The sequence below is a fragment of the Bos taurus genome, chromosome 24 (assembly GCF_002263795.3).
Source record: "Bos taurus isolate L1 Dominette 01449 registration number 42190680 breed Hereford chromosome 24, ARS-UCD2.0, whole genome shotgun sequence".
NCBI classification, from domain to species: Eukaryota; Metazoa; Chordata; class Mammalia; order Artiodactyla; family Bovidae; genus Bos; species Bos taurus.
In genome coordinates this window covers 10,914,844-10,939,483 of record NC_037351.1, presented here as the reverse complement: position 1 = coordinate 10,939,483, position 24,640 = coordinate 10,914,844, and the positions used below count along the sequence as shown (strand labels likewise).

The 24,640-nt window shown below is 42.5% G+C and overlaps 1 protein-coding gene across 1 annotated transcript in view; it reads left to right on the top strand.

Moving 5' to 3' along the window:
- Positions 1 to 11,145: 11,145 nt before the first annotated feature.
- CDH7 (cadherin 7) overlaps positions 11,146 to 24,640 on the top strand; it is a 149,974-nt gene continuing 136,479 nt past the window's right edge. The window contains exon 1 of the mRNA XM_005223999.5: positions 11,146 to 11,400. The gene's annotated coding sequence lies outside the window, so the exon portion shown is untranslated. The remainder of the gene's footprint in view (positions 11,401 to 24,640) is intronic.

Genomic DNA, 24,640 nt, shown 5'->3' with positions numbered 1-24,640 from the left:
TTCCAGGTAATGAAAGGATTCAGCTACGTAGCATGAGGTTTCCATTCACTCTGAATACACCATGTAGATAGCTTCCACGCATAAGAAGTACAAGATCTAATTATGTCTAATGGGTAAATGGGAGGAAAAAATAAAGCTTTGGACTTTGAAATCTGCCTATCTGCATATCTTGTGCTGTGGATTGGCTTCCCAGGTGGCACTGGCAAGTGGTAAAGAATCCACCTGCCAATGCAGAAGACACAGGGGACACAGGCTTGATCCCTGGGTCGGGAAGATCCTCTTGAGGAGGAAATGGCAACCCACTCTAGTCCTGAAAAATCACTGGACAGAGGACACTGGTGGGCTATAATCCACGGGGTTGTAAAGAGTTGACTGAGCACGCCTTAATGCACATGTGCTTTGGACTAAATGTTTGTGCTTCCCCCCAAATTCATATGAAAGTGAAAGTGTTAATCATTCAGTTGTCTCTGACTCTTTGGGACCACCAGGCTCCTCTGTCCATGGAATTTTCCAGGCATGAATATTGGAGTGGGGGAGCCAATTCATTCTTCAGGGGACTTATCTGACCCAGGGATTGAACCTGGGTCTCCTGTACTGCAGGCAGATTCTTTACCGTCTGAGCCACTAAGAAAGCCCAGAATGCGTATGATAAGACCCTAATCCCCCATGTGATGGTGTTTGAAGGCAGAGCCTTTAGGACACCATTGGACTTGGATGGGGTCTTGGGGTGAAGCCCTCACAATGGAGTTAGTGACCACATTAGAGGATGAAGACAGACCTTTGCTTGACCGTGAGGACACTGCAATTAGAAGGCTGTCTACTCTCAGCAATTAGAAGGCCGTCTACTCCCAGGAAGAGAGTTCTCACCAGCACTGGACCTGTCCAACCATGATTTCACATGTGGAGACTCCAGACAACACAAGAGAAATTAGCCTTTGTTGTGGACACCACCCAGACTAAGGTATTTTTTTAAGATTTTTTTTTGATGTTGACCATTTAAAAGCTTTTTATTGAACTTGTTACAATGTTGCTTCTGTTTTCCTTTTTTTGACCATGAGCCATATAGGATCTTAGCTCCTCTACCAGGGACTGAACCTGTGCCCCTGCATTGGAAGGTGGGGTCTTAACCATTGGACCACCAGGGAAGTCCCTCGGGTATTTTCTTACAGAAGTGGGAGCAGACTAAGATGTCTGACCTTCAACAGTAGGAATTATAAATTTACACACCTATGAAGGCCTGACAGTAAATTAAGGAGTAAGCTGACTGTGGCAAGATGGAGTGCATATGCCCATCTCAAGGGAACAGAAAGACTTCATGTTGCCATACTTTACAGTATGAAATTGTAGGTGTGGTCAGATTTTCAGTGTGTAGAAAGCAGAGGGAATTCCCTGGCAGTCCAGTGGCTAGGACTCCATGCTGCCACTACCAGGGGCCCAGGTTCAATCCCTGGTTGGGGAACTAAGATCCCTCAAGCTGTGTGGCACAGCCAGATATATAGTCAACATTTATGAAAAAAGGGAGAGAAGTCAGAAACAGAGATATATATGTATAACCTTCCAGTAACAAACACAGAAAGAAACACAAAAAAATAAACTCACTCTGTGGGCCCAACTTGACTGCTGGTTGGGTGTGATGAGAGGGGCACTGACTTGACCCACCTTGGTTAAACAAATGAAAACACCTGAAACATTGTTTGCCTTGCTCTCTTATGTATTCATTCAAACATGACTCTCATATTAGGCAAATTTGCAAGGTTGGTTAAGGACCTGTCTTTCAGAAACTTAGAAAGATATATTTTGTCTTAATCTATAGGGAATATTTAAACATTTAAAGAGTACCTAGTAATTTTTTAACAAGTAGTAGAGCTATTTTTATTCATTACCTATGGTTTAAATAAACTTATGTAGCCATGAAATTAAAAGACGCTTACTCCTTAGAAGAAAAGTTATGACCAACCAAGATAGCATATTGAAAAGCAAAGACATTACTTTGCCAACAAAGGTCCACCTAGTCAAGGCTATGGTTTTTCCAGTGGTCATGTATGGATGTGAGAGTTGGATTGTAAAGAAGGCTGAGCGCCGAAGAATTGATGCTTTTGAACTGTGGTGTTGGAGAAGACTCTTGAGAGTCCCTTGGACTGCAAGGAGATCCAACCAGTCCATTCTGAAGGAGATCAGCCCTGGGATTTCTTTGGAAGGAATGATGCTAAAGCTGAAACTCCAGTACTTTGGCCACCCCATGCGAAGAGTTGACTCATTGGAAAAGACTTTGATGCTGGGAGGGATTGGGGGCAGGAGGAAAAGGGGACGACAGAGGATAAGATGGCTGGATGGCATCACTGACTCGATGGACGTGAGTCTGAGTGAACTCCGGGAGTTGGTGATGGCCAGGGAGGCCTGGCATGCTGCGATTCATGGGGTCGCAAAGAGTCGGACATGACTGAGCAACTGAACTGAACTGAACTGAACTGAACTGATGTAGCTGTTTAAGTTTTGGGGGAACTACTTGATATTTCATTCGATAAAGGAACTGAATTATCCATCAATATAGATTGTAACATCAAATTACTTTCTTGCCATGAGCTATTCATTTGACCTTATAGTTATCCAAAATATAGGCTTTTTAGCCTAAAGCGATGGACTCATTCAAGTCTTATTGTTCTAAGAAGGAGAATGATGATTTACTTTAGTAGATTTACATTACATTTACACCTTAAATAAAATTTTAAGGTGTGATATGGGAAGCCATGTCTACAGAATTATTTGTGAAAATACATTCCATTCATATCATTATAAATCCAGAACAATCCAAACTATTAAAAAATGTCAGATTAAAAGTGACAATGGCTACAACCAAATTATTTTTCCACTGCTTAGAAAAGCTATGAAATAACAAAAATCCTTCTTGGTATTTGACATGCAAAATAGCAAATAATCATGTCTGCATGTCTAGGATTTTTAGGACTCCCGCATTGGCTGTTGCCCTGTCGACCAACTGGCATGCTTTCCTTTCTGGGTTTTGATTCTTTTTTTTTTTTTGATGTGGACCATTTTTAAAGTCTTTATTGAATTTGTTACAATATTGCTTCTGCATTATGTTTAGTTTTTTTTGACCACAAGGCATGTGGAATCTTAGTTGCCCAATCAAGGATCAAACCTGCACACCCTGCATTGGAAGGCGAAGTCTTTACCACTGGACTGCCAGGGAAGCCCCGTGGGTTTTGATTCTTATTCACATACCTGGGTTTGCCATGAGATTATGAACCAATCTCCTTATCTTCCTGAATTTCAGTTTCATTATGGATAAAATGAGGGAATATGCTTACGTGTCATCGAACGTGTCTTATTAGGTCATTTCACGCATAAGGTGTTATCTTCTGTGACTGGTGGTAATTCAGTTGCTTACTGAGGCCCCTTAACCCTCTCAGACCATAATTTGTATCCACAGATTTATTTGGAAGGAGATCTTTAAGTTCCTCACGATATGTATAACATTTTCCTGTCAGCATTAAATCTACAAAGCCCTAACCAAATAAATGAAGCATAATGAGCATTGATTTCCACCGCAACATCTTCTCACACTAACAGACAAATACATTAGAAACTATTGCGCCTTATTTTGTCCATAAGGACTGCATATGTTGGTCTTCACACATGGCATCGGTCTTGATTTAGTTTTCTTCTTTACTATTTTGTAGTGAGAGACCCTCATTAGCTTGGGGTGCAGAGTGACCATTTGGCCAGATGGGTGAGGAAGTGAAGGAGAAATGCTGATTGTATCCCTTTTGAATCACTCAATCCTGAAAGTGAAAAGGGAAACCACTTGCAGTTCACAGAGATAATGACTGCTTGAGACATCACCTTTGTCAATGGAGTAGTTCAAGCTCATAAAAAGACTGTGCTTCTTAACCACAAGTAGCTTCTAGGGTGGCAGCTCTTCAGTATTTCATTAAGCATGCTTACCTGCCTTTGAAAAAAACTGGCTCATTTCATTTTCTCTTTCTTCCTAAGGTGTATTGTTTCTTCTTGTTTTCTCTTCCTGAATTTGCTTTCTGAATATGAGTTTAGCCTCAAAGTCACATACTCCTGAGAGCCGTACTTTTGGTTCCGTGCAGCGGCTGGAAGTAGGGTCATCCCTCCATGTACATTTCATGCGTGTTAGGAGAGCACTAAATATAATTGAGTGGCACCAGCTATAAAGCCTGCAGAACCCAGGGCAAGCCAGCTCTCTGAGTCTGTACATCAGGTTAGTCAACAGGCAGAGAAACACCGTCCCAGCCCAAGGTGAACAAGGGAGGCCTTTCTGTCTAGGCAAGCAGAGGATCCTCTGTAAGCATCTCATTTTATATAAAAAAACAAAAATCCCCTATTAAATCCTGTTGCTCCTTGGAGACTGTTCTCCAGGGGATCTTCCCAACCCAGGGATTGAACCCATGTCTTCTTGGTAGGCAGATTCTTTATGACTAAACCACCTGGGAAGCCTGGTTTATGTTTTTAGGACTCTCCATTAACAAATGTCTTCCTCCTTCAAATCTTGTACCTTGCTGCTTACTGTTCTCTTACTGAGTTTAGCCTCATCTCTCTTTTTTTAATAGTTCTGAATGTGCCTGGAGTATTCTGTGGGGACTCGGCCTTACTTTCCTTTGTAATTCCTGCAATTTGTGGCATCAAACCTGGTACACAAGCACATACTCAATAAATACTTTTGAAATGAGTTTATTGTGAAAATCCACTTTTATTTTCCTGCAGAAGATTCTCTGGTTTATCACAGAGTGATAGAGCAATGTTTAGCAGAAATTTGCATTATCACTTTTCTCTATGATGGTTTTAGAAGGTTTTTATGGAACAACTATAATTCAAGAGATAACACAGGCCTAGCTATATTATTTCTGACAATTTTCATTTGAGATGCTTTTTAAAAAGTGATTTGTGTTCTAACTATTCTAAATCCAGAGATACAATTGCACAGCCACGGTATCATACACGATTTAAGTAAGAGTTCCCTTGCCTTGGCGTTTAACACCAAATCCAGGTCAGATGTTTATCTGTTTGAGTTTGTTCATCAGAAAGAAAATGTTGATAAATTTGACATGTAGCAACAGAAAACTCTCCTTATTTAAAATGATAACCAAGCACCCACAATATCTCAGATATTCTCAAGCCCCATGAAGAAGCTTTCAATATCTGAAGAGTTCTGGAAAGATAGCCGGGACAACTTCCTTTGCCTAGAACAGGGGAAAAAATGCATTCTTCATCTTTGCTTTAGCAAAGATATGTCATTTTCTTTCCATTTTCCTTCTTTTTTTCTAAGTAGTTGGGGTGAGGAGTAAACTACCAGTAATTTAAAGCACAATATATACAAGTAGGCAGACTTAAAAGTCTAAACTTTCTGTTTCTGCTTTTGTTTCACCATTAGCTCTCACCATTTTTTTTTTTTTAAGATTTTTCCTTTTTTGATGTGGACCATTTTTAAAGTCTTTATTAAATTTGTGACAACATTGCTCCCATTTCATGTTTTTTTTTTTTTTTGGCCACGGGGCATGTGGGATCTTAGCTCCTGGACAAGGGATCAAACCCACACCCCCTGCATTGGATGGTGAAGTTTTAACCACTGGACCATCAGGGAAGTCCCAGTGCTTATCATGCTTGTGCAGCGAAGTTCTCTATACTGTATATTTGAAGGGAATGGAAACCTCAGTACTGGTCCATCTGTATCATTGCATCACCCCAGAAATCTGAGTACCACCCGCTGGGATGCATCTTAGCGTAGGTGAGTTTGCAAAGGACTTTTGGTTTTTTTCTTTCTCATTTTATTTATGCTATCAAGGTTTTTCATGCTTGGGCTCTTTCATTGCTTAATATGAGATCTTAGACCACTCAGCCTGATGGCGGTTTTCAATGAGATCTTAGTCCTGTGTCCTTACTGTGGCTCCTGAAAGGTCCATTGGCCTCCTTCTCACCCTTGTTGTTGTTCAGTCACTAAGTCATGTCCGACTCTTTGTGACCCTATGCACTGCAGTCAGAGCTTCCTGGTCCTTCACTATCTCCTGGAGTTTGCTCAGATTCATGTCCACTGAGTCGGTCATGCCATCCAAACGTCTCATCCTCTGTCACCCCTTCTCCTTCTCTCCTCACCCTGGAGAACATTTAAGGAGATAATTCCTTAGACCTCATTAGACATCCTTGCCTTCTATGCTGTCTCAGCAGCTCCCCTGGTCTGTGAATATCTTCAAGCCCCTTAACTAAATAGTATATTCTCCAAGTATTCACTTTTGGACAGACTGACTGCTTAAATAATATTCAAGGAGCCCTTGAGAACATCTTAAGCAGTGAAATTGTGTCATTGCATACTTCGGATTTTCCCTGTCTAGTACCTGTGAGGGGCACAGTCACCAGTGAGATGTTGTCAGGGGTCGGGGTGTGTGTGCTGATATCATGATGCTAATCCTAGCAAACATCTTTATTCTCTCTATGATCACTTATGTTTTTATTGATAACTGCATTTAATGGCACCCCACTCCAGTACTCTTGCCTGGAAAATCCCATGGATGGAGGAGTCTGGTGGGCTGCAGTCCATAAGGTCGCGAAGAGTCGGACACGACTGAGCAACTTCGCTTTCACTTTTCACTTTCATACATTGGAGAAGGAAATGGCAACCCACTCCAGTGTTCTTGCCTGGACGGGGGAGCCGGGTGGGCTTCGGTCTATGGGGTCGCACAGTCGGACATGACTGAAGTGACTTAGCAGCAGAAGCAGCATTCAAGATATCTTTAAATCTACTTCTATTTTCTGATTATATCTAAGATGTTTTCATGCACTAATGCCAGAACTAGAGTCCAGGCTACTATTTTTCTCACCTGGATTTCTACAGTAATTCCCTGAACACCTCCTCACCTTCAGTGCCAAGCTGACCTAAATCAGCTGCCTTCTTGTGCAATTAGCATCACAGTTTCCCGTCATAAAGTTCCTCATGCTCCCACATTGCTCTCAGGGTACAACCCAAATGCTGGCTCTTCCCATTTGAGGCTTTTTGTTCATGATATGTGCTCCCACGCCCGATGCTCTGTTTACCTCGTCACGATGCTCATCGTGGTGCAGGGAGATGTCCACCTTCTTATTTTCACAACAGGCTGGAAGGTTCCTGAAGATAAGAACTGCGCCTTCACCTTTGTGTTCTCAACCTCTAGACTAAGGATCGGACAGCAGGGACTCAGTTACTATTTAAAAAGTTAGTAAAGGACAACAAAGATCTAGGAGTCTGCCCTACTTAGTCCTTTCCTTTCTAGAAAATGCATGTAAACCTAATTAGATGAACCAGATTGATGAATAGACATACTCAGGGAAACTCTAAGCATCACATAATGAAAAGATACATTTTTATGATTATCCACACATTTATATCAGGGAGAGATTTTTCACAGGAAACTATAAATGATCTTTTTGAGAGCTTGCCTTATGTGAGAGCCTCCTACCTTCTGCCACATCTATGTTTTCCTGCCCAGGGCTCCCCAGAATTGCTGGAACTGTGCAGACCTCATGATTAGCTCTTTTCTGCCCTCAGCTGCCAGATACTCAAGCCACGGTTTTAGAGTAAGATCAGGATGGAATGAATATGAATATAATTGAACCATCAATCTCATCAGAAACCTTGTACTTTTGCACTGAATTTGCTTTGGGAAATAAGAAGTGTAGGGAAATACTTTCCACAGCAACAGGAATTATGGCAAAGTTCTCTTACCTCTTCTGATTCCTCCTTCTCCAAAAGAGAGTTTTATTGGTTTAATCAAGAGTGAAAGTACATTGAAAGTATTTTCTTAAAGTAGGAAAAAAGGGGGACATATTGATTTGTGTACATTATATGACAGTAAAGAAACAATAACTTCAACTGAGAGGATTTTTAAAAGATTGTTCTATATTAGAATATAAATATTAAAGCATAAATTTGGAAATAATGGAAGCATGACATTTCATAAATAAGCATCTGCAGTGATGACTTATGTTTGTATGTCATAGAATCTTAAACATTTGGTATCATCTTGGGATTTATCTAGTACAGTGTCTTTTTATTTGTGTTTCTCAGGAAATGAGGTTCTCTAATTAACCAACATTTATAGGAAAAGGAGAAAGGATCTAAAAAACATGTCCTTGGACTTGACTACAGTGTAAACCTGTGGAATATTTCCTTTATTTATTGTTCCTAATGTTGGGCTCCCTCCTAAAAATAAAACACAAACACCTTCTAGGGACCTAGAAGACGCTACAACATTTGTCTCTTGCCCACCACTCCAGTATAACCCATCTTGACTCTCCCCCTTGCGTTGTGCTCTCTGTTTCTCAAATACACTTGCCTCTTTCATTCTCCAGACCTTCTGCAGACCTTTGCCCTTGTTTTTTCTGCCCAGGCCATTTTCCTTCAGGGTTTCTCAAGTCCAACTTCTTCTCATCACCATGTCTCAGCTTAAGCACCTCCTCCTTGGAAAAGGACCTCCCCAGATGACTAGATGTCCCTCAGTTACTGTTTGAAGCACCCTCTGTTCCTACCCTTGCCTTCTGCACTGCACTTGGCTGGAGAGGAGCCTAGATCTTCCTCTATGAGGAACAGAACCAGAACTGGTATTCTGGGTAACTCACCCCTTCTAGAATCTAGGTGAAGGTTACAGTTTCTGTTAGCGGAAGCACACTGACTAAAACCACCCACCCTGCCCAGGCACCATCATAACTATTTCCATGAATTATCTTACGACAGGAGATCCTAGTAAGGAACACAGAACTAAGAAGCCACCACCAACTGGAAGAGTTCAGGAAAGGTAAAAAGGAGACGTCACATGTCCTACCACCTCCCCGAATCCTCGCTGGTATCCATCTTGGCTGAGCAATGCATGTGCCCCCAGGAAGGACCCTGAGTCAGAATGATCCGCCAGAGACCACCCAGAAACTAATCCCATCACCATGAAACTGGAGACTGAGAACAGTTCTCCTGGGTTCCTTTACCTCCCGCTCTTCGCCCGGGGCCCCTTCCCAAAGTTTCTTGCTTTGTCAGCATGTGTGTCTCCTCCGACAATTCATTTCCATGTGTTAGACACTTTCAAGCCCTGGAAGTGGTCCCTTTTCGGTGCCAGTTTAAGGGTATTTTTTAAAAAGAAAGGCAAGGAGTCTGGAAACATCTGGTTCAGGATGAAAGCCCAAACTGATGATCACTATTTATGCAGAGGACCAGAAAATAAATAATTGAGGACAATTTTAGGAAAAGTATAAACAAAATAACACCAAAAAAACAAAACAAAACAAAACCTCCATTTCCTTCCCTTTTCATATGTGGCGGCCGTTGATTAAAATGAGCTAATAAATATATATGGTATAGTACCAAATTCCTGATCCCACATCATCCCTTATAGATGAAAGATCCAGGCAGTCAATGAGCTGGTTAAAAACTGGCAGGTGGGCTCAGATTTGTGTTAATACTGGATGGGATACAACCATTCACTTCTTGTATTCAACAAATACTTGGTGTGGGTTAAACATGTGCTGTGTCTTAATCATAGTGAATATTCCTCTTTGCTTTCCTGAAACGTTTGGTCCAGAGCAATTATAAGTATAGGTCCCATCCCAGAAGCAAATTCATTTACACAAAGGAAGGCCACCAGAAAAATGTAAAGTTCTAGACTGTGAACATTAGCTGGAATAATTGAGGATTTTCACAGATAAAATCCTGTCAACGTCCTTCAAGATGAAGCCAAGGTTTAAGGTCTGGCTACCAGGAAAATGATGATGGTGGAGTTGAAAGAAAGTACATCCTGGGAAACCCAAGGCGGTATCTATGCAAGATATAAAGAGGTCTGTTCTAAAGGTACAGAGTTTGAGGGATGGCTGATAGTTGAATGGAAATGGACCGTGAAATGGTCCTCCAAGCAAACCTGGAGCTGGAGAGGTTTGGGGTTGAAGAGACAACTTTTAAAATGAAGCAATTGTAAGTAAATACCATAGCGAGCCGCGGTATTTGGAAATGAATACGCTTCAAAAAGATTTTCTGTTAGAATGATTAGCACAGAATCCAGTTTTAAAGACTAAGTAGAGGAGAGAGAGAGAGAGAAAAAAAAGAAGCAAGCTAAGCGGACTGGAGGAGCTGGACTGGGGGGAGGGTAAGTGTGCCTGAGGGATACAGGAAGCAGAGGTGCTTACACCGACCAGCCAAGCCCACAAGCCGGGTATCTGGAGAATCTCCGTTACGGATGGATGGGAGACGCAGGGCCAGTTCCGTTGACCGAATGAGAAAAATGAAAACGAACGCGCTTGGAAACGATTTATTCACCTTCCTCACCCCTACGACGGAACAGCTAGGCATCAGACTAAATCAAGCACCAGAGCAGAAGCACACAAAGCTTGCTCAACTCTACCGGCGGCGGCGCGTCCTAAAAAGACTAGACCCCCTTGCCCACCTCGCGAGGGTCCTCTCTCCCACCCAGCGCGTAAATCACACACCTCGGAAGTTTTGCATTAGCCAGCCCAGCAGGGGAAGAAATTTTCTGCAAGTACAGAAAGTAGAACTAGGGCAGTCCGAGGAGATTGAAAGGGCAAAACTATCACGCAAGAAAACTGTAAGTTCTGATTAGTTTTATGACTTTGCCTTCATGCCTCAGGAGCTCCATTGATCACGGATTCCGCGACAGGTTGGGGGTGGGGAGGGGAGGGCGCTGGGAAAAAAAAAAATTCTCCAAACTCTCCTCCAGCTCGGCGTTTTCAGATGCAAATACCTCGCCTGGAGATGGATGGGCTGCTGCCCCTCCTACTTCCACCGCTCTCCTGGATTTTCCTGAGAAGGACTCGGTCTGCGCGGAGCTGTCAGGAGGGCGGTGGAGGAGGGGCTCGCGGGGGTGCGCGCGCGGGGGTGCGCGCGCGGCGGCGGAGCGGCTGCGGTGCCAAGAGCCCTCACTTGGGCTCCGGGAGGTGCCAGAGTCTCGGCGGCTCCGGGTCCCGCCACGCACAGCGCTGTCTGCCAGCGCCGGCCGCCGACCCCCCGCTCCTCCCCGCCGCCCGCCCACCTGGCCCGGCCCAGTGCGCCCTCTCCGCCTCTTCTGCGCCCGCCCACTCGCCCCCTCGCCCTGTCTCCGGACGCGCGGCCGCTCGCTCTCTCGCTCCGGACCCAGCGTCTGAGCCGCCCCGGGGAGCCGGCCGAGCCGGCGGGACCGGGGCGCTGGGGGCCCGCGCGGGGTCCCCGCAGCCCGCGTCCCGCGGAGAGGGCTGTGATCCGAGCGGGCGCCGCGGGTCCGCCCCGTGCGCCCCACCGCGCGCCCTGGGTCCCCAGGAGCCCGCGGGCGCCCGGCTGCTGAGCGCGCGCCCTTTCGGATGCCAACGCCCAGGTGGCTGGCGCGGGACGCCGCGGAGAGGGCAGCGAGCCCCCAGGTGAGTGGGTGCGCCTGCGGGGGGCCCGGGGAAGGCGCAGCTGGGCACAAGTGCGCCCTCCGGTGCGCCCGGGGAAGCGGGACTCCGTGGCAGGCGGAAAGCGGGCGGGGAGATCCGCACGGAGTTTCCCTGGCGTCCGCAAGTTACCGTTCGGTGGCCCTGATCTGCGGCTCCGCCGGGCAGGGTGGGCGGGCGAAGGGAGCTGGGCCGGGCAAGCTGGTGCTGACGGACACCGGGTGCGACGCGAGTTGGCGAGTTGAGCGAGCAGATCCCGGCGTTGTCCGTGTGCAGGGCAGCACGCAGTCCGGTCTGCTCTCCTCCACCGGGAGCACGAGGGGCTGTTTTTAACCCAGGATACATGCGGGGAAAACTCCGCGCTGGCCGGGCTGCCGGCTTCTGCGGCGGTCTGAGACTGCGAGGGGGCGTGTGCCCGCGCGTCCATCTGACTGACTGCGTGTACTCCGTTTACCTTTCTGGACGGTGGAGCTCCTGTAAGGGTGTTTAGCTTTTTCCTGTAATTAGTATTCTGGTGGTGCCCTGCATCCGCAGGGCTGGCCTCTGCGAGACATCCCGCCTCCGCTCCGCCCCGCGGTACCCTAGGTGCGCGTCGTTCTAAGGGCGCCCTGCTTCTCTGACTGTCTGGTGGACTTTGTGGGCGCACCTGGTCCACGGCTGGTTGCGGGTGGATGCACGAGGAAGGACCTATGGTCTTTATTGGCTTCACCTTTTACATCGTTAACCTCAAGGATTTCTTAGATATAGTGCAGGTGAGTGGAGATTGGTACTAAATTACCCAGCAGTGGGCAGGTGAGAACCTGTGAAGCAAAGGACTGGGTAGCTTTGGAGATCTGAGCACTGAAGCCCGAATATACTTAAAACGCGTTCGCAAGAAATATCTTCTCTTGATTGCAGCACTTATTAGGTGAAACATCTTTAAGTAAAGACTCTTCCTTCATAATTCCTGTAACCCGGCAGGTATTCAGATTATTTTGCATTCAAAAGTAGACAAGCAGAACTTTATGGGGGAAAATAGAAGAAAAAAAAAAAGTAACTTATATGTTAGTATATGGCTTGAGGTAAGTGACAGTATGCATTAAAAAAATTTCAGGTTAACAGCACGAAAATGTATATTTTAAGAGTTTAGGGGAAGCAGTAGCCTTTTTTGTTGTTGTTTTTTAAAGGAAAGTTCACAATGATACACTGTCCGGCAGCGATATCAGACGAGTTTTAAGTGTGTCTTTATAAAGACAAGTTGGTAGTGAAGAGCTAAGGAAGAAAATAATTGTATTGGAAGCTTTCAGTAACTCACCAGATTTACTTCTTTGAAGAAGAACTAGTTAGATTTTGTTTACACAAGCTGTTCTCTTGTTAGTACATAAAGGGCAATCCATTAAGAATCCTTTTCTTCCTTTTGGGGCTCTTTGGGACAGTATGGATTAAAATGCTAAAGAATTGAGACAGATAGTCAAACTGGCAACTTTGTAGACATCTGGCTTGTTCCGCTAGTGTTTCATATGAAGTGGAGTGGCAGAAGCAATTAGGTAGCATCCAACCTTAATAGTCTTATCTGGTAAAACTAGCTGTGAAAGTCTGTCTGTGGAAAGAAAAATAAAGAAAACAATAATCAGTAGTGTAGACCATCACCCTGCTCGAAGCCATTAAGGTTTGCAGCCTTAAGAAAAAGGCATTGTGCTCTTACAACTTGAGATATTATTGTAATTAAGGGCTGCAATAGGTGATTAGAATTGTGTTAACAATTGGCTGACAGGCTCACACCTCTTCTTAAGTAGACTTTTATTGATTTAATAGCACAGCGCTTTTCCCTTTCTTATAGAAGGGTAATTGTAAAGCATCTGTATTATTGTGGTTTACCCTTGAATTGACTCTGGTTTTTAGTGTCCAGTGAAGGAGAGAGGATTGGGTGCACCCTGAGTGGGTCACTGTTCTGCCTCCCTAGGTCTAAAAATCCACCCACTGTCTCTCCTCCTTTTTAGCTTTTTTGAGGGCAGAGCTGATAACAGCTTCTCAGAATGTATAGTGATATGAGGAAGTGACTACATCTTTGTAGTCAAGTTCAACACTTTGTCAGTCTTTTATAAATCTTTTGTAAAGCATCATCAGTTGTTCAGTTGTTAACATGTATGCTTCAGTGATTTCCATCCTTCTTTGATTTTATAAGATTTTGCACTTACTGCCTTAGTAGCTCCTATCACATCACAATTCTCTCTCTCACGTGTAAAAAGGTTTTTTACTGGCTTGGAGAGCTTCAGAGCCTTTAGCTGAAATTGGGAGTCTCAGAAACTTCTAAAATAGCCAAGGCACCATCGTTGATTGCAAGAGGACAGTGATGGGAGCTTTTCTCCTTTGCATGAAGGACTCAGTTGCTTCTAAATGGGGTGATGAAGGGGAGCTGAGGACAAGGAAGGCATGTGATCAGAGTCCTGTGTGTGACCATCTCCTCAGCCTCTGACAAGCAGAGCTGATCTAGCTGTAACTAGCAGTACTCGAGTGCCTCCTCTGGGAATTTGCTGGTTTTGCAGAAAGATACCCCTGCAAACATTCCCCCCCTGGTTCTGCGAGACTCCTCACGGACAAAATTATCAGTGCAGATGAATATGCAGGCATGCATGTCCTTACGTTCATTTCATATTTTCATTCTAGTAGAAATTTCTTTTTGACTGTTTTGCAGACTGCTTATTGAAACATGTTGCCTTTTATTGAAGTCAAGTAAATCTCAGTGTAAATGCAAGGGTAAATTAAAAGTGAAAATTGATCCCACTGAAATATGTTGTAAAAGTACAAAGAAACAAACCCTGTAAGTATGATTTGACCATTTTGATACTATATAAAGAGCTCAGAAGGACTGTGCTTTGTCACTTTCTTTGTAATTTACATAGGCTGCTTCTAGTTAATTGTTAACAGTGGTTGTTTTCTCTTTTTCATTCCTTTCACCCATGGCAGAAGTTATTTGTGCTTCGTGGAAATTGACTCTGTAATCCACTTAGAGAAGTTTTCATTCCATGTCTGATAACCAGAGGCAGACTACCGGCTGTGTGATTCATTTCCAGGGCCCCTGCCTGAATATTTAGGCCAGTTAACGGTAGGAGGTTGTGGTCTGTGGTTGTAATGTTATCTGGCCCAGGGAGCTAATGGGTTTGATCACAGTTTCTTTATGTGAGAAGTCACATATCACAGAGGTCCCCAGCCTTACTAATTAAAATGTAAAGAATTATACCTTTTAAGTAGAAAAGAAGAGGGCTGCTTCATCAGTATTAAAATTATTGAAGTTAATGCTAAACTTTAATGGTAAAGAGATAGAACAAATGACAGTATATGTCTATCCTAAAAGCTGAAGATGAAATATTAAATCTAGAATGATTATAATGGGTAGTTAGGAACAGAGAAGCATCTTGAAATACAGGATTTATAGCAACAACCAAATAACCATCCATGTACATTCTTATATCCTAAGGTATTTTCCTGGGAAATCAGAATTTACCCAATTTCTAAAACAGCCAATGGACTAGTATTCAAATATCAGTGCAAATAGTTGACTACCATAGCATTACAGTGTTGTAGGAAGTTATTATGGATGCTAGAGTTGTTTCAAAGGGAAAAGGCAATTTTAAAATTGGGTACTGCTCACTGTTTTTGGTAATATATAAACATACAATCCTGAACAAGAGATCTCTTGAGTATCTTACATTCTGTCCTCTCTCTCGTACATTCTGAATGGAATCCTGATGGTCCCCTACTTTGAAAATTCAAGCTCATGGTTATATTAAAAATTTGAGTAAATTCTAAAGGTAATAAATTAGAAAGATATTAATGATCAGATTGAGAAATATTTAACAAATACTTTAAATGACCGTTGCATCCCAGTCATGCCCAATTCCATCTGTTAACTAGCTGTGTGACCTTGGGCACTGCACAACCGTAGACTTTTGTTTTCGTTAGTAAAGAAAGAAAAGACTGCCTTAGGTTCTGTTTCTGTGGTTCTACCTCTTGAGTGGGTTGGAGATTCATTTATTTTTCCCCAACATGAATGCTCAAGAAAAGCAAGCGTTTACCTCCTTTGGCACTAAATGACCCTCATTCTCTCTCTCTCTTAGATGTCATCTCTGAAAGCTCTATTTGTGTGTGATAGTTGGAACTGACGCGTGGCCATAGCTCTTGAAGTGCTCCTTGACCTTGGATTACTTTCTGTTGTCACTCACAGCCTCTGCTCACTGATGAAGGGGAGGTTAGAACAGATCGTTCCCCACTTTTGCATTCCCCAAAATATATTCAGTGAATCTACTGTAAAAACAAGTGAACTTAACAGTGAACAGTATGATCCTTTTTACAAAGCAGCCCACTCTACCTTTGTGGCAATAGTGAAGACCTGTGTGGAGACAGGTGGCTGCAGTCCTGGGGAAAGCAAGGGCAAATGAAGGTCTTTAATGGAGACATGAAATCAGGAGGCAGTCTTCCCTTGTTGAGTTTGAATAATGCCATTTAATACCCAAGGAGTATCCAAAAGGGAGCAGGCTTCTTTCACCAAACTACAGAGCTCATTCATGAAGGTTGTGCTTAAAGCAATGGTGATATGGTCACAGTATCCTCTGACCACTGCTGTGAAGTGGTATCATTTCCACTTTTAAACATGGATGTTGTTCAGTCTTCATTCATTAAAAACATGTTGCTTGTCAAAATGTATCAGGTTGGCTAAAAAGGTTGTTTAGGTTTTCCCATAAACTGAACAACATTTTTGATCAGCCCAGCAGTTCAACTTTATTTTATTTTTTTTTTTTTAATTTTATTTTATTTTTAAACTTTACATAATTGTATTAGTTTTGCCAAACATCAAAATGAATCCACCACAGGTATACATGTGTTCCCCATCCTGAACCCTCCTCCCTCCTCCCTCCCCATACCATCCCTCTGGGTCGTCCCAGTGCACTAGCCCCAAGCATCCAGTATCGTGCATCGAACCTGGACTGGCAACTCGTTTCTTACATGATATTTTACATGTTACAATGGATGGTAACAATAACCCGGTGTACGAGAGAGCAAAAGAGACACTGATGTATAGAACAGTCTTATGGACTCTGTGGGAGAGGGAGAGGGTGGGAAGATTTGGGAGCAGTTCAACTTTAAAGCAATCCTGGAAATGACAGTTTCCTCCCAATAGGCCAGCAGCAAGATTTTTTTTTTTCTCTCCCATTTTGTTATTGTTACAACTGTGATTTCTTGTACTACTGTGTTTTATAAACCATCCAACAGAACGTCTCAGGGAATGTTCTAAAGGTGTTTGGTGGTTACCTGTTAAGAGATTTCTGATTCTCGTGGATTATTTTCTATCAAGTTCACTGGCAGTCCTTAAATGTCATTCTTACCTTTGTTTTTATAGAAAGTGCAAATTACTGAATTTATTCTGAAACTGTCATGTTCCATGTAATTGTGAACTGGACCATGTTTTTTTATTTTTTTCCTTTTGGCCGAGCTGTGCTGCCTGCAGGACCTTAGTTCCCCAACCAGGGATCGAACCTGCACCCCTGCATAGGAAGTGTGGAGTCTTAACCAGGGAAGTCCAACTTCCTCCCAAACTGGACCCATTTTAAAAAGAGAAGCAGGCTGTCTTCTAGTTTTTAGATTACCAGTAAGTAGTATACTACCTATTAGTGTGTTATAAAGTAAGTATATTTCACAGCAGTTGCAGAAGACTTGTATCTGATGCAACTCCAGACTCAGGTTGAGCATCTGTTTCTTGCCTATGATTGAGAGAAATTGATGGTATAGAGTCTTAAACTGAGGTAAGCCATTGGTTTATTCATATTGCACTGCAAAAACCACTTCCAGTTTAACTAAGTACCAGAAAACCTAAACTAGTAATATTATATCTCCTTTTAATATAATTGATAGTCATAGTTTATAGCTCCTTATTTCTCAAAGGCAGATAGTCCTGTGTGCCTTTTAAAAAAGCAGTTTAGCAAATATAAATTAGTTGGTAATTAAGCATGTGCTTTAACTACTTTTACGGTTCTATATTAATGTGAGTGGTTGAATAGGATACATTTTGTGCTACTTGTAGTGTTTTTAGCATGCCATCTTTAGATGGAACAGGCTCTGTAAGATTTGCCCTTTTGCTCACTGATGCATTAAAAATACATTTTTTGTTATGAAGGGTTTTTTTTTAGTCATTGTTTTTAGGTCTGAACAAACATTTGATTAAGAGCATGATGGTCACTTGATCTGATTTTTGAAAGTAGTTTCACAGAGGTATTAGTGGAGCAGAAAATCCAAGAAAATTTTATAATGATGAATTCGTTTGGGTAAAGTATTATTAGGTATTAAGGTTAAATGAATAATAAACTATCTACTTGGAAATAATTCTTTGCCACTTAGATGAACAAAAATAATTGGAACAAAAAAGTAGCATGATAAAGTGATTTCAGGTCAATAAATGATGTTGATTTAGTAAATAGCGCTTGACTGACTCTTACCTCTTTCTCATTTTTTTTTTTTTGCTCCAATCCTTTTAAGATTTCCTTTGTGAGGCTTCATTTTGCATTCCTTTGACAAAAATCACAGTATTATTTGTCGTGATTTTCATGTATTTTTGCTTTGGCCAAAAAAAAAAAAGAGATCTAACATTACAAATTTTAAAAATGACAAATTTTAGCTTTAAAATATCAGAGCAAAAAATTTTTTTTTGAAATGTTACCCAGAGTTTTTAGATTTTAGATTAATTACTAATCCAGTAGCCATCTCCGCTTTGGCTTTTGAAATGTCTGTGCTTGGCCTCTATTCAGCTCTTCTCTCCTCAGATACAACCTATTCCTGCTGTTTCTGTCCTCAGTGTTGTAATGGTGAACATCTGTAACTGTCCAGAAGTTGACGCAGATCTGTAGAAGTTACCTAACTGTATGCCAATACATTATTTTTCTGCACCGTCTCTTTTTTTTCTGAGTTGGTCATAGTGACCCTAGGCAGCGGTCCAGCCTTCCAGAGGGCCACTCTTTTAAGTTTTCCCTTGGGCCACATGTTGGCACGTGACACAGCTTGGGCACAGAGGTCTCTGCTCATTTCTGATGTAACATCCCCCTGGTTAACTCCTGCCTGTATAGGAAACTGAGATAGGAGAGGAGGCAGAAGAAAGGGAGAAGAGGACACAGACATCTGAGGAAGGAGGTTGCAGAGTTCTGTTTTGGGACACAGATTCATGAGGCCTTGTTTAACCCATTGTGCACAAAGTCAACAATTGAAATGTGTTGGGTGCTCAAGTTCGTTTATGTGGCAAAGACGTTACTGTGGTTGGTGCCTTTAGATGTGTTGACGTTTGTGTGAAGATGGGAAGCCTGAATAGTGAGGTTATGGACAGGAAATCTCAAGGGCAAGTCTCAATTACTTCTATTTGATGACCACAGATAACTGAAAGTTTTTCCTAAGGGTTCAGGGCCTTCCTATCTTTCATGGTGACCCAACTCATCCAGGGAGGGTGAGCTGGGTCGAGCTGTTGTTCTGGCCTTTACCTCAAAAACCAGATCTGTCCGGAAAGCAAGGCAAGGATTTGGGGGGGACAGGTGAAGAAAGGGGACATCTGACCCTTGCCACACCACTTCCTCCTTCTGTTATCAAGTGTATGTTCCTGGCAGGGTTTGTAGCTCTCCAAAGTATTGATGTACATATCATGAAACACCCTACTCAGATCCCAGCTCTTCATATGTGATTTTCCGATGTTTACCAGCACACTGTACAAAGCATGTTCTAGAGGCATTTATTTGCTTCATGAAAGAGAATTTCATCCTCCAGGAATGTACACAATGCCAGTTGAAGTATCCTTGTCCTCTCGACCTTCAAGAAAAGTAAAGAAAATTTGGCTCAAGAGACTGGCAAATACTTCAAATCCTGCAGAGAAATGTAATGGAATTGTTCTCAAAGTGATTGTGACTTTTGAACATGGTAGAGTAGTCAAGGATTTCCGTGTTGACTTCTATGGTTAAGTTTTCATATTAAACATGAGAGTGATTATAATGAAAAGAAACATCCCATAAACATTTTCTGAATGTCAGTTCCAGGGCCTACTTCCGTTCTAGATATTAGGATCCAGCAATAGGGTAAATCATCCCTGTTCATCAAGGTTTCTGTTAATACTAACTGCTCTTAAAACCCTTGGTTTAAATAGGAAAGTATAGAATTCTCAGGTATCTTTCCTCTGCAGATATTATCATGTCAATGACTCTAAAATAACTCATGGCGTTTTCTGTCACTCTGTTGTTTTATGTGTTCTAGCTTGTTCCATCACTCCACAGTCTTGTATGGAAAATAAATAATCAAGAGGCAAAAAGAGTAATTTAAACATGTCTTGGTAAAATTCATGCTCGATTCTGTAAACACGTCGAATGCTTCCTTTATATTTCTGTTGCTTTCCTTAATCATTCTACCCTTTACCTTTAATTATTAACAATGTGTACTTTTTCATAACTGAAAAAAAGACAACAAAAGCAATTTTATATAATTAGCTGTACAAACAGACTTTATAAAATGATATAGCTCAGCCCCCACATTTTGCACACATGGAACATGAAGGCCCAAAGGGATCCAAGGTCATTACAGGAAATGATGGAGGGTCATGTGATCTATTTCCAGTCCAGATTGTGTTTCTTTCTTATCAGTGAACATCCTGAGTGAACTCAAAGTTATCCAATACCAATACCAGTCTTTGACTTATAAGAATGACAGAGAACGTGGCTTTAGGAAAGAAAATATTACTTTTTTTTTTTTTTTTTAAGAAAGCACTTTGTTGCCATTGTTTGTACGCATCTAGATGCTTCCTTTTATAATCTACGTAGTTGTCTGGGCACTGACTTGAACTATTAAGAATGTTTTCATTGAATTTACTTACAAAACAGGAACAGACTCAGACTTTGAGAATGTCTCATGGTTGAGGGGAGCAGGGAGGAGGAAGGATGGGGGAAGGAAATGGTTAGGGAGTCTGGGATGGACATGTACGCACTGCTCTACTTAATGTGGGGAACCAACAAGGACCGACTGTATAGCACAGGGAACTCTGCTCGATGTTACAATGCAGCCTGGATAGGGTGGGGAGTTTAGGGGAGAATGGATACATGCATATGTGTGGCTGAGTCCCTTCTCAGTTCACCTGAAATATCACAACATTGTTAATTGGCTATATCCCAATACAAAATAAAAAGCTAAAAATGTTTTCACTAAGTGTTAGGAGTTTTCTGAAACGTTTTATAGATAACGTGAAAATGAAAACATCACACAATAACTTTAATTTGAACATAAGTAGTATCAGACTTCGGAGAAGGCAATGGCAACCCACTCCAGTACTCTTGCCTGGAAAATCCCATGGGTGGAGGGGCCTGGTAGGCTGCAGTCCATGGGGTCGCTAAGAGTTGGACACAACTGAGCAACTTCACTTTCACTTTTCCCTTTCGTGCATTGGAGAAGGAAATGGCAACCCACTCCAGTGTTCTTGCCTGGAGAATCCCAGGGACTGGGGAGCCTAGTGGGCTGCCGTCTATGGGGTCGCACAGAGTCCGACACAACTGAAGCAACTTAGCAGCAGCAGTAGTATCAAACTTAAAATGTATATATGTATATAATTTTTGATACTACTTATGTTACATATATGTGTGTGTATATATGTATTTAGTGCTTTTAGTTTTTGCCAGGCACTATCCTTAGCTTTTTATGATCTGCTTATTTAATCCTATGACTTAGATGCAATTATTTACATTTTCATTTTATAAGTGGGAGGTTTGAAGATTCATCTCTGGAACTTATTTTCTTAGAATTTAAGTATCTTGTCCAAGATTGTGTAGCTGAGACATGACAGACTCAGATCTTAGTCGTTCGGTTGTTTCCTACTCTGCGACCCCATGGACTGTAGCCCTCCATGCTCCTCTGTCCAAGGGACTCTCCAGGCAATAATATTGGAGTGGGTTGTCATTTCCTTCTCTAGGGGATCTAACTGACCCCAGGGATTGAACCTGGGTCTCCTGCATTGCAGGCAGATTCTTTACCATCTGGGCCACCAGGGAAAACCAATTTAATTATAAGAACTCCCCAAATCTAGAATTCTGAAAAAATTCATTTGTTGTCTAGTTTTTTAGAGGTTGGGTACAATTTCACACAGAAACAATGTTATCAGTTTCCCTTAATCTATAGAGTAGCCTAAGTTGACACAGAATTGAAACAGAAGAACTATACAAAAAAGATCTTCATGACCTAGATAATCATGATGGTATGATCACTCACCTAGAGCCAGACATCCTGGAATGTGAAGTCTAGTGGGCCTTAGAAAGCATCACTACAAACAAAGCTAGTAGAGGTGATGGAATTCCAGTTGAGCTATTTTAAATCCTAAAAGATAATGCTGTGAAAGTGCTGCATTCAATATGCCAGCAAATTTGGAAAACTCAGCAGTGGCCACAGGACTGGAAAAGGTCAGTTTTCATTCCAATCCCAAAGAAGCCAATGCCAAAGAATGCCCAGTTGTACTCATCTCACAGGCTGCTGGTGCTGCTGCTGCTGCTAAGTTGCTTCAGTTGTGTCGGACTCTGTGCGACCCCATAGACGGCAGCCCACTAGGCTCCCCAGTCCCTGGGATTCTCCAGGCAAGAACACTGGAGTGGGTTGCCATTTCCTTCTCCAATGCGTGAAAGTGAAGTCGCTCAGTCCTGTCCAACTCTTTGGGACCCCATGGACTGCAGCCCACCAGGCTCCTCCATCCATGGGATTTTCCAGGCAAGAGTACTGGAGTGGGGTGCCATTGCCTTCTCCGAATCTCACAGGCTAGGAATGCTCAAAATTCTCCAAGCCAGGCTTCAGCAATACGTGAACCGTGAACTCCAGATGTTCAAGCTGGATTTTGAAAAGGCAGAGGAACTAGAGATCAGATTGCCAACATCATGGATCATCGAAAAAGCAAGAGAGTTCCAGAAAAACATCTACTTCTGCTTTATTGATTACGCCAAAGCCTTTGACTGTGTGGATCACAACAAACTGTGGAAAATTGTTTGAGAGATGGGAATGCCAGACCTACCTCTTGAGAAATCTGTGTGCAGGTCAAGAAGCAACAGTTAGAACTGGACATGGAACAACAGACTGGGAAGCCTGGCGTGCTGCACTACATGGGGTCACAGAGTTGGACAGGACTGAACAACTGAACTGAACTGAAATTGACATCATTTGTCCATATCACATTTTAAAACATTTGGTCTTAGGGACCAAAATATTTCTGCGGTAGTTTTAGGCGCAGTTTCCTTCTTTCTTGAGGAAGGAGAGCAGTGAAACTTGAAATGTCCTTTGGCCAAAGGGTTCCCATGCAGGACTCAGTCTGGTCACCACAACCCTAGGTCCCCCCTCCCCCATCCCCAGGAACCTGGTTTGTGAAGGAGGTCCCTGTGCTTCCTACTAAAGGCTGCTCACCAGGAGTTCCTGGCCCTGAGTCCCGGTCGGCACAGACAAATCCCTTCACCAGCACACCATTTCCTTGTTTAAGTGTTTACGTGTCTTCTTTTAATTGGAGGTAACTTGTCTCTCAGGTGGATTAGCTCAGACCAGTGTACAAAGAACTTCCAACCTAGCTGAGGGTCTTTCATTCACCAGAATATCAGTAAATTGCCCCAAGTTCCTTCTTGCTTGTAATTCTAAGTGTAGAACAACTTGCATTTCTAGCTGCTGCTGCTAAGTCACTTCAGTCGTGTCTGACTGTGCGACCACATAGACGGCAGCCTACCAGGCTTCCCCGTCCCTGGGATTCTCCAGGCAAGAACACTGGAGTGGGTTGCCATTTCCTTCTCCAATGCATGAAAGTGAAAAGTGAAAGTGAAGTCGCTCAGTTGTATCCGACTCTTAGTGACCCCATGGACTGCAGCCTACCAGGCTCCTCCATCCATGGGATTTTCCAGGCAAGAGTACTGGAGTGGGGTGCCATTGCCTTCTCCGTCACCTTTCTAGAGTGATTTTCAAATGAACCAAATTCATTTTTGATCATCAGATGGGAGATCTGGATTCTGGGAGATGGTATTCAGTGCACAGACTGCAGTTAATATGCTCCAGTAATAGTTTATCCTTCCTGGGGCTTCTCAGAACATAGCAGTTAGCTGTATTTGGAGTTATTCTGGAATATCCTAAATTTCAAACTTTATTGCAGTATCTTTAATAGGAATATGTTCATTTGACTAGAGCTTCAAGTCCATGCAACCTGTTTCTTCCAGTTGTGTGGACTATTTTAACATGTTTAATACAGTTCACCTTCCTTCTACTATATATGGCATGTTCTATAAGCAATTTGACTGTCAGAAATCATCTGATGATTAGCAGACATTTCTGTTACAGGAGAGAAGGGGGAAAGATGGAAAAGTTGGCACAGAGAGTATTTTCTGCTTTGATAATGAGATATCTTGTGGCTTCATGTTGTTAAGACTATTTTTCTCCTCTCAAAAATTGAAAGCAAATCTTATTTGCCTTAATTATCCTATTGTTGATTTATTTACAGTTGCCAAATTAATTCATAACCCAAAGTGCAACAGTGATTTAAGTGAGCACTTGGTCATAAATTCTCATTCCTCTGTGTTTTGGGGTGTTGGGAAGTTGGCCTTGTAAACTGATTATCTCTTGCATAATCAGAATTTGGTAACTGAAATAACTAGACCTGAGGATAAAAGATTTTTGCTGCTGCTAAGACACCTCTTATGTGTGTGGAACCGAGAATCAGTCTCAATATAGAATCGAATTTGCTCACCCCTCTGATGATCAGTATAATTCAGTCCTGTCATTGTTGACAGAGAAAGGCCCTACTATGCACAAACCATGCTGCAAGGGTTCAATAAATATTTGTAAAGCGGCAAATACCTTCAGTGCAGTAGAATGACCAAACACGCTCCACAGCATACATGACAATAAATTTGAAGGGTAGAAATTGGAAACCACTGAGCTTTTCAGCTGATCACAATCAAATCAGAACACATCAAAACAGCTGGTGTTCGGTGGCTTAGACTCAATCAACCGGTTTCGAAGCATCTCATACTTCTTTCTCTTTGCAGTTTCACAGGAGAGATTTAAACTAGCATATGTCCTTTCCATTTGGTTAAATCCCTGCTTTGAGCTGCTTGGCTTTCATATTCTAATACCAACAAATGAAACTGTGATAGAAAAGGACAAAAAAACCCCAAAATGCCTAGCATTAAAATGATTTTTTTTTAACTGATGGGTTGCTCCATTT